The sequence below is a fragment of the Cervus elaphus genome, chromosome 3, assembly GCF_910594005.1.
Source record: "Cervus elaphus chromosome 3, mCerEla1.1, whole genome shotgun sequence".
Taxonomy (NCBI): domain Eukaryota; kingdom Metazoa; phylum Chordata; class Mammalia; order Artiodactyla; family Cervidae; genus Cervus; species Cervus elaphus.
In genome coordinates this window covers 16,652,559-16,664,701 of record NC_057817.1, presented here as the reverse complement: position 1 = coordinate 16,664,701, position 12,143 = coordinate 16,652,559, and the positions used below count along the sequence as shown (strand labels likewise).

At 37.1% G+C, this 12,143-nt stretch overlaps 1 protein-coding gene across 5 annotated transcripts in view; it reads left to right on the top strand.

The window, feature by feature from the left end:
* The window catches only part of MGAT4C (MGAT4 family member C), a 769,379-nt gene that overhangs the window by 531,767 nt on the left and 225,469 nt on the right, over window positions 1–12,143 (top strand). The gene's annotated exons all lie outside the window — the stretch shown is intronic.

Genomic DNA, 12,143 nt, shown 5'->3' with positions numbered 1-12,143 from the left:
AGAATTTTCACATGCTACCAAATGAAGAATTCAGAAACACTTTTAACTCCTCAAATATTGTCTATTATCACAGTAGAAAGCAGAAAACTATTGTTATCTCAAAGTTGAATGATATTTATGAGATGAAGACACAGAAAAGTGTAAATAGCTGTTATTTACTAGAAGATGTTGTCTTATTTTAATAGTATCTCCACTTCTTCTAGGGTAATAAAACTTTTGAATAATGACTTGTCCATCAAGCTGTGACACGTTCATGTTTTTCAGATTTATTTTTTACTCGACTTTAACATAGAATATTTCTGCCTGTGCAAACCAGTAATTTGGACAATTAGAAATCAGAGTTTGGAGATGCTCAGTTTGTGCTTGGAGACAGCAGGGACTTCTCAGCTATGTCACACTTCTCTCTCTTCTACCAGCCCAGTCCTGCTCGTCACTGCTGGACATTACTGTTGTTCGACTTGTCTCCTTCAGTCAATTCAGGACAGAACAAAACTGAGTTTATAGAAAGTGTCAGACATGTATTAATGGAATCTAAAGAACTGAGATTGTTGTCTCAGTCTGGACAATTTATAATCAACCAAACCTCAAAAGCTTATAAGCATGATCTGGGGTTAACTTTTTTACAGGGAGATTTATGTTGGCCTACTCTGTAAAATTCAAAAATCTAAAATTGGGAGTCCAAAAGTTTTGATAGGATGAACTTGAAAACCTGATCCACAGCTTCAAAATGATTTTTTTTTCCCATTAAGTACCTCAAAGTGGAGTCGAATAACTCAGAGGTATTGACTCTGTCTTTTTCACAGGTGATCAATCTTGAGTAAGGCAAAGCATTTGTTTCCTAACACTTAATTCTCTAAAAATCTATTTATAGCATCTGTCAACAATGGAGAAAATCTTAGCCAATTAACAGTCTACACATTTAAAATTGTATTTTCTGCTGTGTATAAATGCTTTCCTCAGTGGTAAAGTCTCTAATCACAAATGCACTGTTTTGCTAGTGATTACAGTTTTAAAATTGTTTCTCTTCGTTTTCCTTTGAACAACTTTGTACAATATGAATATACCTGATATGATACCTGGATGGTAGAATTCATTGACAGAAAGTTTTTGCTTTTATTAAGGGGATTATAGCGATTTTCCATGCCACAAATCCCTAGGAAGAATTCTTAGTGCAGGGCAACATAGGTGAAAGACACATGTGCTACATGTATCCCTATGTTAGTTGCCTTCTTTCCAATACATATGTTTTTTATCTGAGTTGTTATCATCATCTTGTATCATTTTGCATTTTCCTTCTCCATATTTTCTTATCCAATTTTTGTAAATGGTGTAGCAAGTGAATGTTACTAAGTGACAGGTTTTACCAATTTTAAGAAGAGATGGAGAAAGTGCACAATGATAAAAAGATTCCTATTATTCCCTTCTGAAGTTCTTTGCATTTCCAACAGGCTGAGGGTTATATATTGATTTATTTTGAAAATTGTTCCTCATATTATGTTATTACTTATTCCATAATAACATTTTTGCCTCTTAAACACCTTAATCTTCTCCTACAACTTAGTTTATGTAAGCACCTTCATTAGTGTCTTTAAATTATTGAATGCATGTTACCATTTAGTTTTTCACTTTCTCAGTTGAAGTATTTGTAAGTGTGATGAATTCTTCACTTGCCTTAACAATGTGAAATTCTGGACTTGCATGGCCAACTCTTTACTGAAAAGCATAATTTTGTAACCACAATGTCATCTTAGTGTAGACTTATATTAGTATGCGAATGTATGGATATTTAGGTGTATACATTGCATGTATAAACATAATTCTTACAAGTACCTTAAAAATTTAACAGTTGTTTATATGGATATACTCTCATTTGTTCTTAACATTTGATATATGACAATGTTATTGATACTATGGTACTAAGAAAGCAGAGACTAACAGGTTTTAACTTATTTCCAAGATCACCTAGTCAGTACATCAATATATGGAGAAGACGCAGAAATAGGTTTTCAAATTTTAATGTCCCCAATCAATCAGTATCTTTTTCTCTCACTCTCCCTTCGTCTTTCCCTCCCTCCCACCATGTATCTGGCTATCTAACTAGTCTACTACTAGTTTTATTTTATTGCCTACCCTATGTCATGTACTCTTTAGGTGCTTGGGATTTATTTATAATTGAACAATATAAAAGATCATTGCTCTTGTTCATGTTTATATGTTTTTCTGTCTGGCAAGCTCTACTCTTTTAAATTACTAAAAATATAGAGTGTATTTCAAGGTGTGACTAAAAAAAAAAAAAAACAGAGAGCTTGCTAGGAAACAGGAAACAGGAATTAAAGGATGGGCTTATTTGCATTTCTTATGTATTTATGTATCTTTAAGTTTGCAGGTATGTTCTAACCTAAACTAGATTTGCAAAACTCTATGTTTAGATGTTTTGAAAATGTCTGTCAGTCATTTTATAACATATTTTATTCTGAATGTGATCAATGCAACTTTACAAAAATAAAATGCTTAAATTACAATGGATTCCCCAAAGAGCATTTTTGAATAAAGTTATCTTGTACTACAGAGCATATTCAAGCACTCTAACTTTATATTTATCCTCTATAATAAATTTCCTGAGGGTCATAATGTATTGAGTTTACAGTTGTTTGGCTTTAGAGTTTAGATAGTATAAATAGAGTGAGAAATGGATGAATTTTGTCTTTCTTCTCATTAAAAAAAGTTAACAATATCTTCCAAATGATAGTAGTCTGTGTTTGAATAAAGCAAAATAGAGATAATCTGAAATCTAGTACCCATTATTCAGTAGTTTGGCATATATTAATACTAGTTCCTAAGACAGTTGAACTGAAGGTAAGATTTACTACCCATTGAATTTATTTACAGATGCCCAGTGATTTAAAAGAAAAAAAAAAAGAGAGAGAGAGAAGCCTGAAATCTAGCCTCCTCAAAGAAAATCAATCTGTACACAGAACCTACCAGTTGAAGATAAACCACTTTTAGATGGTATCATTTAATTAGCCAGTGAAGAGTTTATCTAATGACATACACATAAATTGTAAAAGAACTCAAAGTTGCCTGCATGAGCTTGATTTAGCACAAAGTATTTTTTGTTGTTAATATTGGATAATAATAAAATTATATCACTGAACTGAACTTAGTCCTTTTGCTAATGTGCATTTGAAATGGGCAGAATGAGGGAGTAAAATTAGAATGTAGTAATAGTATGCATTAGCTAAATTCAAGAGATATTAAGCCATACATGATTTGCCAAGACAGCGAGCCTTGAATTTAGCTAATTTTATCTAATAATATTCCAGAATTAGTTTTGCTAACGTTTATGGTAAATAAAATGTAAACTGACATCAAAGTGGGTGTTTTAAATGTAAGAAGGGTCTACTAAAAGCAGAGGATTGTTTTGTAATACTGAGTACAAGGACAGTTTTGGTCACAGTCTCCATTCATAAGTGACCCTCTGCCCTTATGCCGTGGTACGCTGTAACTCAGAGGTGTACTGTAGCATTTGAATCAGTGTGAAAATGTATTTTTCCTAGAATAGAGTATACATATTAGTACTGCCAACTCGGAACTGTGTGAAATTTATAATGTGGAGTAAAACATGATAAAATCTGCTGTAATTGATCAAGAGGCATGATGAAAAGTTCAATTCCAGCAACTGTTCTCAATTTTAAGTGCATGAGAGACTATGAATGGGTGAGCAAATAGTTCAGCTTAGCAGATAATAGCAGATGCTCTTAAAGATAATTTTTGTTTGTTTCTGTATCTGTTTTGCAAGCACTGTGGTAAAAGTATGGTTTCTGGGACCACACTAGCTGAGTATTAATACAGTGTCTTGCTTCCCCCCTTTCAGGCCTCGATTTCTTCCTATAAAAACTGAGGGAAATGGAATTATCCACTTCATAGGGTTGGTGAGAAAATATTGTGAGCAAATCTTATGAGCACTGGGAACAGTGTCTGGCATATAGTATATGTCTAATCAGCGTCACCTCCTTTTAGGATTTTTATCATTACTGACTTGTTTAGTATTGTGTGTGTGTTTATGTATGTATGTGCATGTGGGCATGTTGTAGTTAATTCAGGAGTTTCATTAAAAACCAATTTTATAAACAAAAAGCTCTGATATAGCACAAATGGAAAAACTTTGGGAACTATTCCTTCTAATGACTGTTTAAAACTTGATACTGATCTCAGAGGATTTTAGTACTAAATGTATAACCTTATCCACCTGCAATGTGGGAGATCTGGGTTGGATCCCTGGGTTGGGAAGATCCCCTGGAGATGGGCATGGCAACCCACTCCAGTATTCTTGCCTGGAGAATCCCCAGGGACAGAGGAGCCTGGTGGGCTACAGTCCATGAGGTCACACACAGTCGGACATGACGGAGCAACTGAGCACATAGCCTTATCACTTATTATATATGAGATTTTTGATATGTCTTAGATTTCACATTTTTAATAAAAATGAATTAAATAAAAATGTATTAAATAACATTTAGGAGATTTTTCTAACTTTAAAATTGCATGATATGGGATGTTCCGTGTGTGTACACACCCACACATATATATATGTATAAACATACCTATGTGTATTTAACACCAATGGAAAATCCTATAGATTTACATTTTGCTTTATTCACCTTTAACTTTTTAATTTTATTATTTGTTGTGAGTTGGTTAGAGTTTGAAACTTGTAATTATAAAAGGCTTTATTTATTCTGATATTTGTGGAGGTCAGCACTCTCCATCTTTACTACAACTCATGTTCTCACATGGGTGATGGAGTGGTGATAGAATGAGGCTAAAGTCCTTTTCTAGTGCATGCCGTTCTGAATCTCTAACACCCTGAAAGGCAAAATAAGTGTGTTTTGATTTTAAAAGTCTCTCTGTGTGTTATGTGTGTGTGTAGGTGTTTTGCTTGATTTTAGTGGAATGTGCCTAAACTTACATTAAGATAGATACAAACAGAAAAAGATAAAAATATTAATTTCTCTTCAGTTCACAATTTTGTAGAATCAAGGTGTAAATATGTGGGTAAAACATTTTTAAAAAACCCAGTCATTTTACTAAGGTATTTTTTTCCTTTACTTCTAAATGCTCTGGCTTATTCCACAAATTCTTTAAAGCATAGACACACAACTATTGAGCACCTATTGTTTGCCAACAATGCACAAACCAGTACCAGTGCTCTCAAAGGGCTCATGGTCTAGAGATCAACATAGAGTTGAATATAAATAATTACAATATATTGTGATAGTGTTATAGTAGAGTATGTGCAGAGTGCTGAGGGAACATTGACAAGAAGTGACTTATTCTATTAATACCTGGAGAAAAAAAATCAGAACTTTTCAAAAGAAGCTATCATTTTAGGTGACTTTTTAAAGATGAGTAAAGAATTTTCCAGGTGGAGACCATTAGAGGCTATTTCATACAGAGGGGCCTCCAGTAAGGATGGCATCCCCTCCTGTGGGAGGAAAAAGCACAGTGTATTCAGATAAGGACCAGTGTTTGGAATGACTGGAGGCAGGGACCAGGAGAAGATAATTAGCAACTAATTATAAGAACAAATGCTGGTTGTAAAAAACCAGTAGGGACAACCTGGTCATAACCGCATAATTACAAGTTTTGGCCTGAAGGTTAAATTGAGTTTTTTTAAACTTAAATACTGTAGAAAGTCTATGATGAGGTAGATCACTGTGGTTTTGAATAAATGCTCCTGGAGAAGAGAATGGCAACCCACTACAGTATTCTTGCCTGGAGAAATCCATGGAGAGAGGGACTGGTGGGCAAAGAGCTGGACATGATGGAGTGACTGAATGCTTTATGCTGGAATGCTTTCTAAAAGAGACTGGAAGCAAAATTACCTTGGGATTACTTAAAACAGTTTGACCCATCAAAGAAGAAGAAAGGGCAAAATAATCTACTTCATTACATTTTAAATAGCATTATTAGATTCCCCTTTCTATTAGTTTATTTTAATTTAATTTAATTTTATTTTACTTTATTTTAAAATATGAGTGATATCCAGTAGGGTGACTAATTACATAAGAATACTGAAGAGGGTCACACAAAACAACATTGAAAAGTGTATCAGAGTTTGGGAAAGAGTTCCTTTATGATACTGATCAAACCTCAGCTAAAGATAGAAAATGTCTGATCCTAAATGACCCAGTGTTTCCATAACTGGCTAGCTCTAAGGTCAGGGGAATGGACTCTCTCTTATCTAATGACTCAATTCACTGTATTTATTTTTAAATTACTTAACATTAAATAAAAGCTATTTGTTTTTCAATTATTTTAAAGGAAAAAAAAATGAAACACTATTTCATCCCCTTCTTGATATGATTTAGGTGGCATGTAGTTTATATTAAGGGCTTCCCTAGTGTCTCAGCTGTAAGGAACCTGCCTGCCAAAGCAGAAGATGCAGGTTAGATCCCTGAGTTGGGAAGATCCCCTGGTGAAGGCAATGACAACCCACTCCAGTACTCTTGCCTGGGAAATCCCATGGACACAGGAACCTGGCAGACTACATGGGGTCGCAAAAGAATTGGACATGACTTAGTGAATAAACAGCAGCAGCAGCAATGAAACCATTAGAGAAGTGGTGATCCAGGAAAGAAAACATTTTAGGGAAAGTGAAAAAAATAACATAACAAAAGTATCCACTAGCATACAGGATTGTGCTCGTTAATCACAGGGAATATGACAACTAAGGTTCCTCTTCATGTACTGAATTCCTACTCATCATTCAAATTGCAATTAAAGAAATACACTGTTAAGGTAGTCCTCCTTGAGTTCCTTGGCCAGGTCAAATTTTCCCATTATAGGCTTTTAAGAAGAATATTTAACATGTGCAAGAGTTGCAGGATTTTTTGATTAATGAAACTTTTAAATTCCAATCTTTCCAACTAGACTTTTAATTTTCATGAAAATGATGGTCGAGCCTGTTTTGAATCATCACTGAATCTCCCTCACCTAGCACAATGTCTAGTGTAAGGATAGCCACTAAATAAAAAGTATAGGCACTTAGAAGATGGGGAAAAAAAAGAATAGTTCTTTTCCCAGATAAAAACAAAGGCACTGAGATATTAGTGGATCTTAATAATAAAAAAGTTGAATGGACTTTCTGAGAGTATTGAAATACTGGATTGGCCAAATCTCATTCGGTTTACCCTGTTACATCTTACAAAACACTCAAACAAACTTTTTGGCTAACCCAATACTTGCTCATCTCTGCAGCCTCTTCATCACTGATATGTGGATGACTTATAAGTGGTACACTTTGAGTTGTATGTCAAACAACAAAAATACTATCAATGTCTACTTGTAAATTGTGATATAAATATAACAAAGGTCCTTTGGAATACAGATATTTGGATATGGATACAGATATGAGGAAATGTAGACCCTGCAAAGGGTATAGAAATTGAGTAACGATATGTACACCTTGTACCAGGTATAACTGGTTTTACTGAAACTAGAAAAAGTGTAATTGAGAATGTTCTGGCCAACCATATGAAAGACAGCAAAAAGGCTCAAAATACAGGAAAAAAGGAAATTGTACTTTAAATTGAAGAGAAGGTCACTGGTGGCCTTAAAGAAAGCAGTTTGAGATGCTAGGCAGCAAAGAAATTGATTGTTAGGAATTGAAGTCATGTTCAAGCAATTTAGAAGTGAAAAAGAATGAAGACCTGCTAGACAGAACTGTCAAATAATGACTTCTTCCTAAATGGAAAAAGTTTATTCCATGGGTAGATGTGTGAAATATTAAGTAACATTTACCCTTTTAAACCGGTCTTCATAACTTGTGCCAAACATATTCATAAAAAAATAACTACATGCTGTACACGTTTGTTATTATGTTTAAGACATCATCATGGTTTAAAGAAAAGGACAACAGCTTATCCAAAATGTAGGAAATTGTGGGGGTTATTTATTCAGAAGTTAATTTATTCTCATAAAAAGTTGTTTTAATTGAAGCTTTCTGTAAGCATCTTTATAGACAATAAGCAGCTCTTGCTTTGTAAGTAAATACATAAATAAACCTCCTGACAGTAAGACTTGAACCCTCCAGAAGGCCAAAAAAATATTTAAAAATAAAAATCAAGCTGTACCAGGAAATATCTACAACCTGCTATATAGAAGAGCTCCCATACCATAAGAGGTTGGAGAAATTAGCTGAAACCCAAAAGAGAGAAAGATACGCGGTGGATACTGGTTTAAAAATCTGTATGATTAGAGAATAAGATGAATGTAAAATAAATGTAAATACATAAAAAATTGTATATTTTGATATATGCAAAACTACACATTTACTGTTAGAAAATTTTATTTTCAAAGTTGGCCACACAGTGAGCTATTTATTCTGGTATCTCTGCAATGATTATACAAATCTTAAAAAGAGATTTGTGATTTGCCTAGAAAAAAAACCATTGTTTAATTTACTTGTTCTTGTGATTTTGGGAAGGGTCAGGGTATCTTTAAATATTCTAGTTAGGAGAGAAATGAGATTTTTCCTCTTTCCAAAATAGTATCGAAAAGAAAGCAATAGAATTTGACTACTAATTCTAGCAACCTACAGGAAAGGAGGATGTAATGCCCCAGATTCAGAGAACAGTGAGGTCAAAAAAGGGTTTTGAAATTAGAAAAGTCCACAGTACTATGCCTAGGGAAAACCATGGTCACCTCCGTGTAAAAAGATGTTCTCTCAGCGTTGTTTTGTAGTCAGACTAGACTCCAGAGAATCTAGAAGCAATCTGAGGATTCTTGTGAAATCAAAAATAGAAAAAGTCCAAAAAAAAAAAAGGCAAAACATGGTGTCTGAGGTCCGAGAAGTGGGAATCTAGGCAAGGTGACTGACCTCAGAGACAAGATTCTTATTTTCAAAAAGTCTAGGGAAGCGGCCTCAAGGTGAAAGCCTGGCTTTCTGACAAGGGACCTGAGAACTGGGAGAGGGCTGACTTGTCCCCACTTATAAGCAAAAACTCAAGAACTGGTTGGAGGTGCTGAGGTCAGAGAAATCCTAGAATCTGGGGTGGATTTGAACCTACAGTTTGGCTAGGTGGCTCCATCAGTGAAGAATAGAGGCTTCACCTGAAGCCCCATTATTTGATCTATTCATCTGAGCTACTGACTAGGGTATGAAAGCTGGGGTTTAAAATTGTGTGTGGCCTGTGAAGCCAGTCAGGTACACATTCATTTCTGGCTTCACCATTTACCAACGGTACAGTCATGGGCAAAGCATGTCACCTGTCTTCATCTCAGCTGTCTCATCTGAGGGGCACTGTGGGGATCATATGAGATGATATTATATAGCATTCATTTAGCACAATAATGGTGTCCAGTTTGTGCTGGATAACTACTGTACTTTATTTTTATGACTAACCTGCAAACTCTACCCATCAGTTCCATTGCTCCTCAAACACACCTCTGGTGTGGGTACATATTCCCTCTACTTGGAACACTCTTTGTTATCAATTCCTCTTCATCCTTCATGTCTCAGTTCAGAGGTCATTATTGGCAGAGTAGAGAGATTCCTTAAGACTATTTTGCAGTGGGGAGGCATCTCTCTTTTGTGCTCAGACAGCACCTTTACTTTCCTGAGCATATATTTTAATTGCCATTTCCTTCTCTGTATCTCCCATTAGACTCAAAACTCCACATGTTTGGAGATTTCATATGTTTTATCTGGGACTTCCCTTGTGGCTCAGCTGATAAAGAATCCACCTGCAGTGCGGGAGACCCGGGTTCAGTCTCTGGGTTGGGAAGATTCCCTGGAGAAGAGAACAGCTACCCACTCCAGTATTCTGGCCTGGAGAATTCCACGGACTGTATAGTCCATGGGGTCACCAACAGTCAGACACGACTGAGTCACTTTCACTTTTCCTGGTAGCTCAGCTGGTAAAGAATCCACCTGCAGTGCAGGAGACCCCAGTTCAATTCCTCAGCTGGGTAGATCCCCTGGAGAAGGGATAGGCTACCCACTCCAGTATTCTTGGGCTTTCCTGGTGCCTCAGACGGTAAAGAATCCACATGCACTGCGGGAGATCCGGGTTCCATCCTTGGGGTCAGGAAGATCCCCTGGAGGAGGGCATGGCAACCCACTCCAGTATTTTTGCCTGGAGAATCCCCATGGACAGAAGAGCCTGAGGGTGCAAAGAGTCGGACGCAACTGAATGACTAAGCACAGTACAGCATGTTTTAGCCACTGTGGTTTCAGCAGTGCTGGCATAGAATAGATCATTAAATGGTGATTAAATGAATAGATGGTGAACGACCCCAGACTTAGATTCCTTAGGAGAGCCATAATCTGAAAGGAGTTTTCTATTACACTTTAATTTAGGGGCTGGTAATTGGGGAGTACAACTAGAAGATCTGAGGTCCTTCAGAAGGTGGCAGTGGGACTCACTCCTCTGTCAATCCTTGGCCCACTCAAGATGAAAGCTTGAGGTATCGTGCACAGCCCAAAAGCTGCCATGTCAGTCACTATCTTCCTCTTTCTAGATGGTGTCAGCATGCCTGAGGACCGGGTCAATGAAGGACAGCCCAAGATCAGTCAGAGCAAAGCATTCTGGGAAGCACGTTATGGATGCTTCTACTTGTGGGCCTGTGGGCACACCTTGAGCAACCCACTGTTCTTCTGAGTATTCAGAAGCTCTCCCCTTACATTTATTTTATTTTTATTGACTTATTTTGACCATGAAAAAAAATGTTTAGATGCTACCAGCAGTGCTACCTACTGGAATCAGTTTGGGAACTTGAAGAATGCATGCAGAGCCTTGAAGAGCTGCAGATAGAAGTCAGAGGGGCTAAGCTAGGCTATGGTCCTCTTTTCTTCTCCTTGGGTTATGTTCTCACTGCCCTGCAGGAATGTAGTTGTCTTTTAATGCTCTGTGACAAATTACCCCAACCTTAGATGCTTATGGGATTCCTAGGTGGTGCTAGTGGTAAAGAATCTGCCTTCCAATGCTGGAGATGTTAGAGAGTGGGTTTGATCCCTCGGTCAGGAAAATCCCATGGAGGAGGGCATGGCAACCCACTCTAGTATTCTTGCCTTGAGAATCCCATGGACAGAGGAGTCTGGTGCGTTAGAGTCCACAGTGTCACAAAGAGTCAGACACGACTGAAGCGACTTAGCACACTTGCACACATACATATAAATGCCTAAAACAATAGACATTATTGCACAGGTTCAATGGGTCAGTGATACAGGCGCAGCTTAGACAGATCCTTTGCACAGTCTTAAGAGGCTACAATAAAGCCATGTGCTTTTCTGGAGTTTGGTTTCTGTTTCAGGCCCAGGTGGTTGCCAGCAGAATTTAGTTCCTTGTGGCTGTAGAATTGAGGTCCTTATTTATTTTCTTGCTGGCTGTCAGCTGGGAGCCACTCTCAGCTCCTACAGCTGCCTGAGTCCCTTGCTAAGTGGCTGTCTCAACCGGGCTGCTTAGTTTTCCAAAATAGCAGGGGAGTCTTTGCTAGAGTCTGCTAAGATGGAGTCTTATGTAACAATATAATTGTAGGCATAACACCCTATCACTTTTGCCATAGTCTATTGGCTATGAGCCAGTCACAGGTTATGCCCATACTCAAGTGGAGGGAATTATACAAGGATGTGACCCTTTGAGGGTCACCACTGAGGGTCACCTTGGGATGTATCTACCACAGGGAGCAATCACAGAATATTCTGAAACCTCTATGTGACTGTGAGCCACCATTACCTAACCCCTTAAAGACTTTCTACAAAACTCTCTAAACTTACAAGTGGCCGGGCTCACAGGAAAGAGCTAATTTTGAGTAAGGAAGGTGGATCAGTAATTGAAAGAAAGTGATCGTTAGAGCCAAAAAAAATGGTCAATTGCCTCCTCCTAATCTGCTCAAGAAGGAAAAAGTGTAGCAACATGTACTTAACCATCAGTCTGGGAGCTAGGGCAATAGCTGTTGTGTTTGACTGTCTTTAGACATTTTACATTAGGGATTCCTATTTTCAACCCATTATGAAGAGAAGGACAGTTGAGTGTCACATGGCCAATGTCATTACTTGGGGCCACCACTATTGTTTGTCTGCTTATTAAAAATTGGGGCTTCCCTCATATCTCAGTTGGTAAAGAATCCTCCTGCAATGC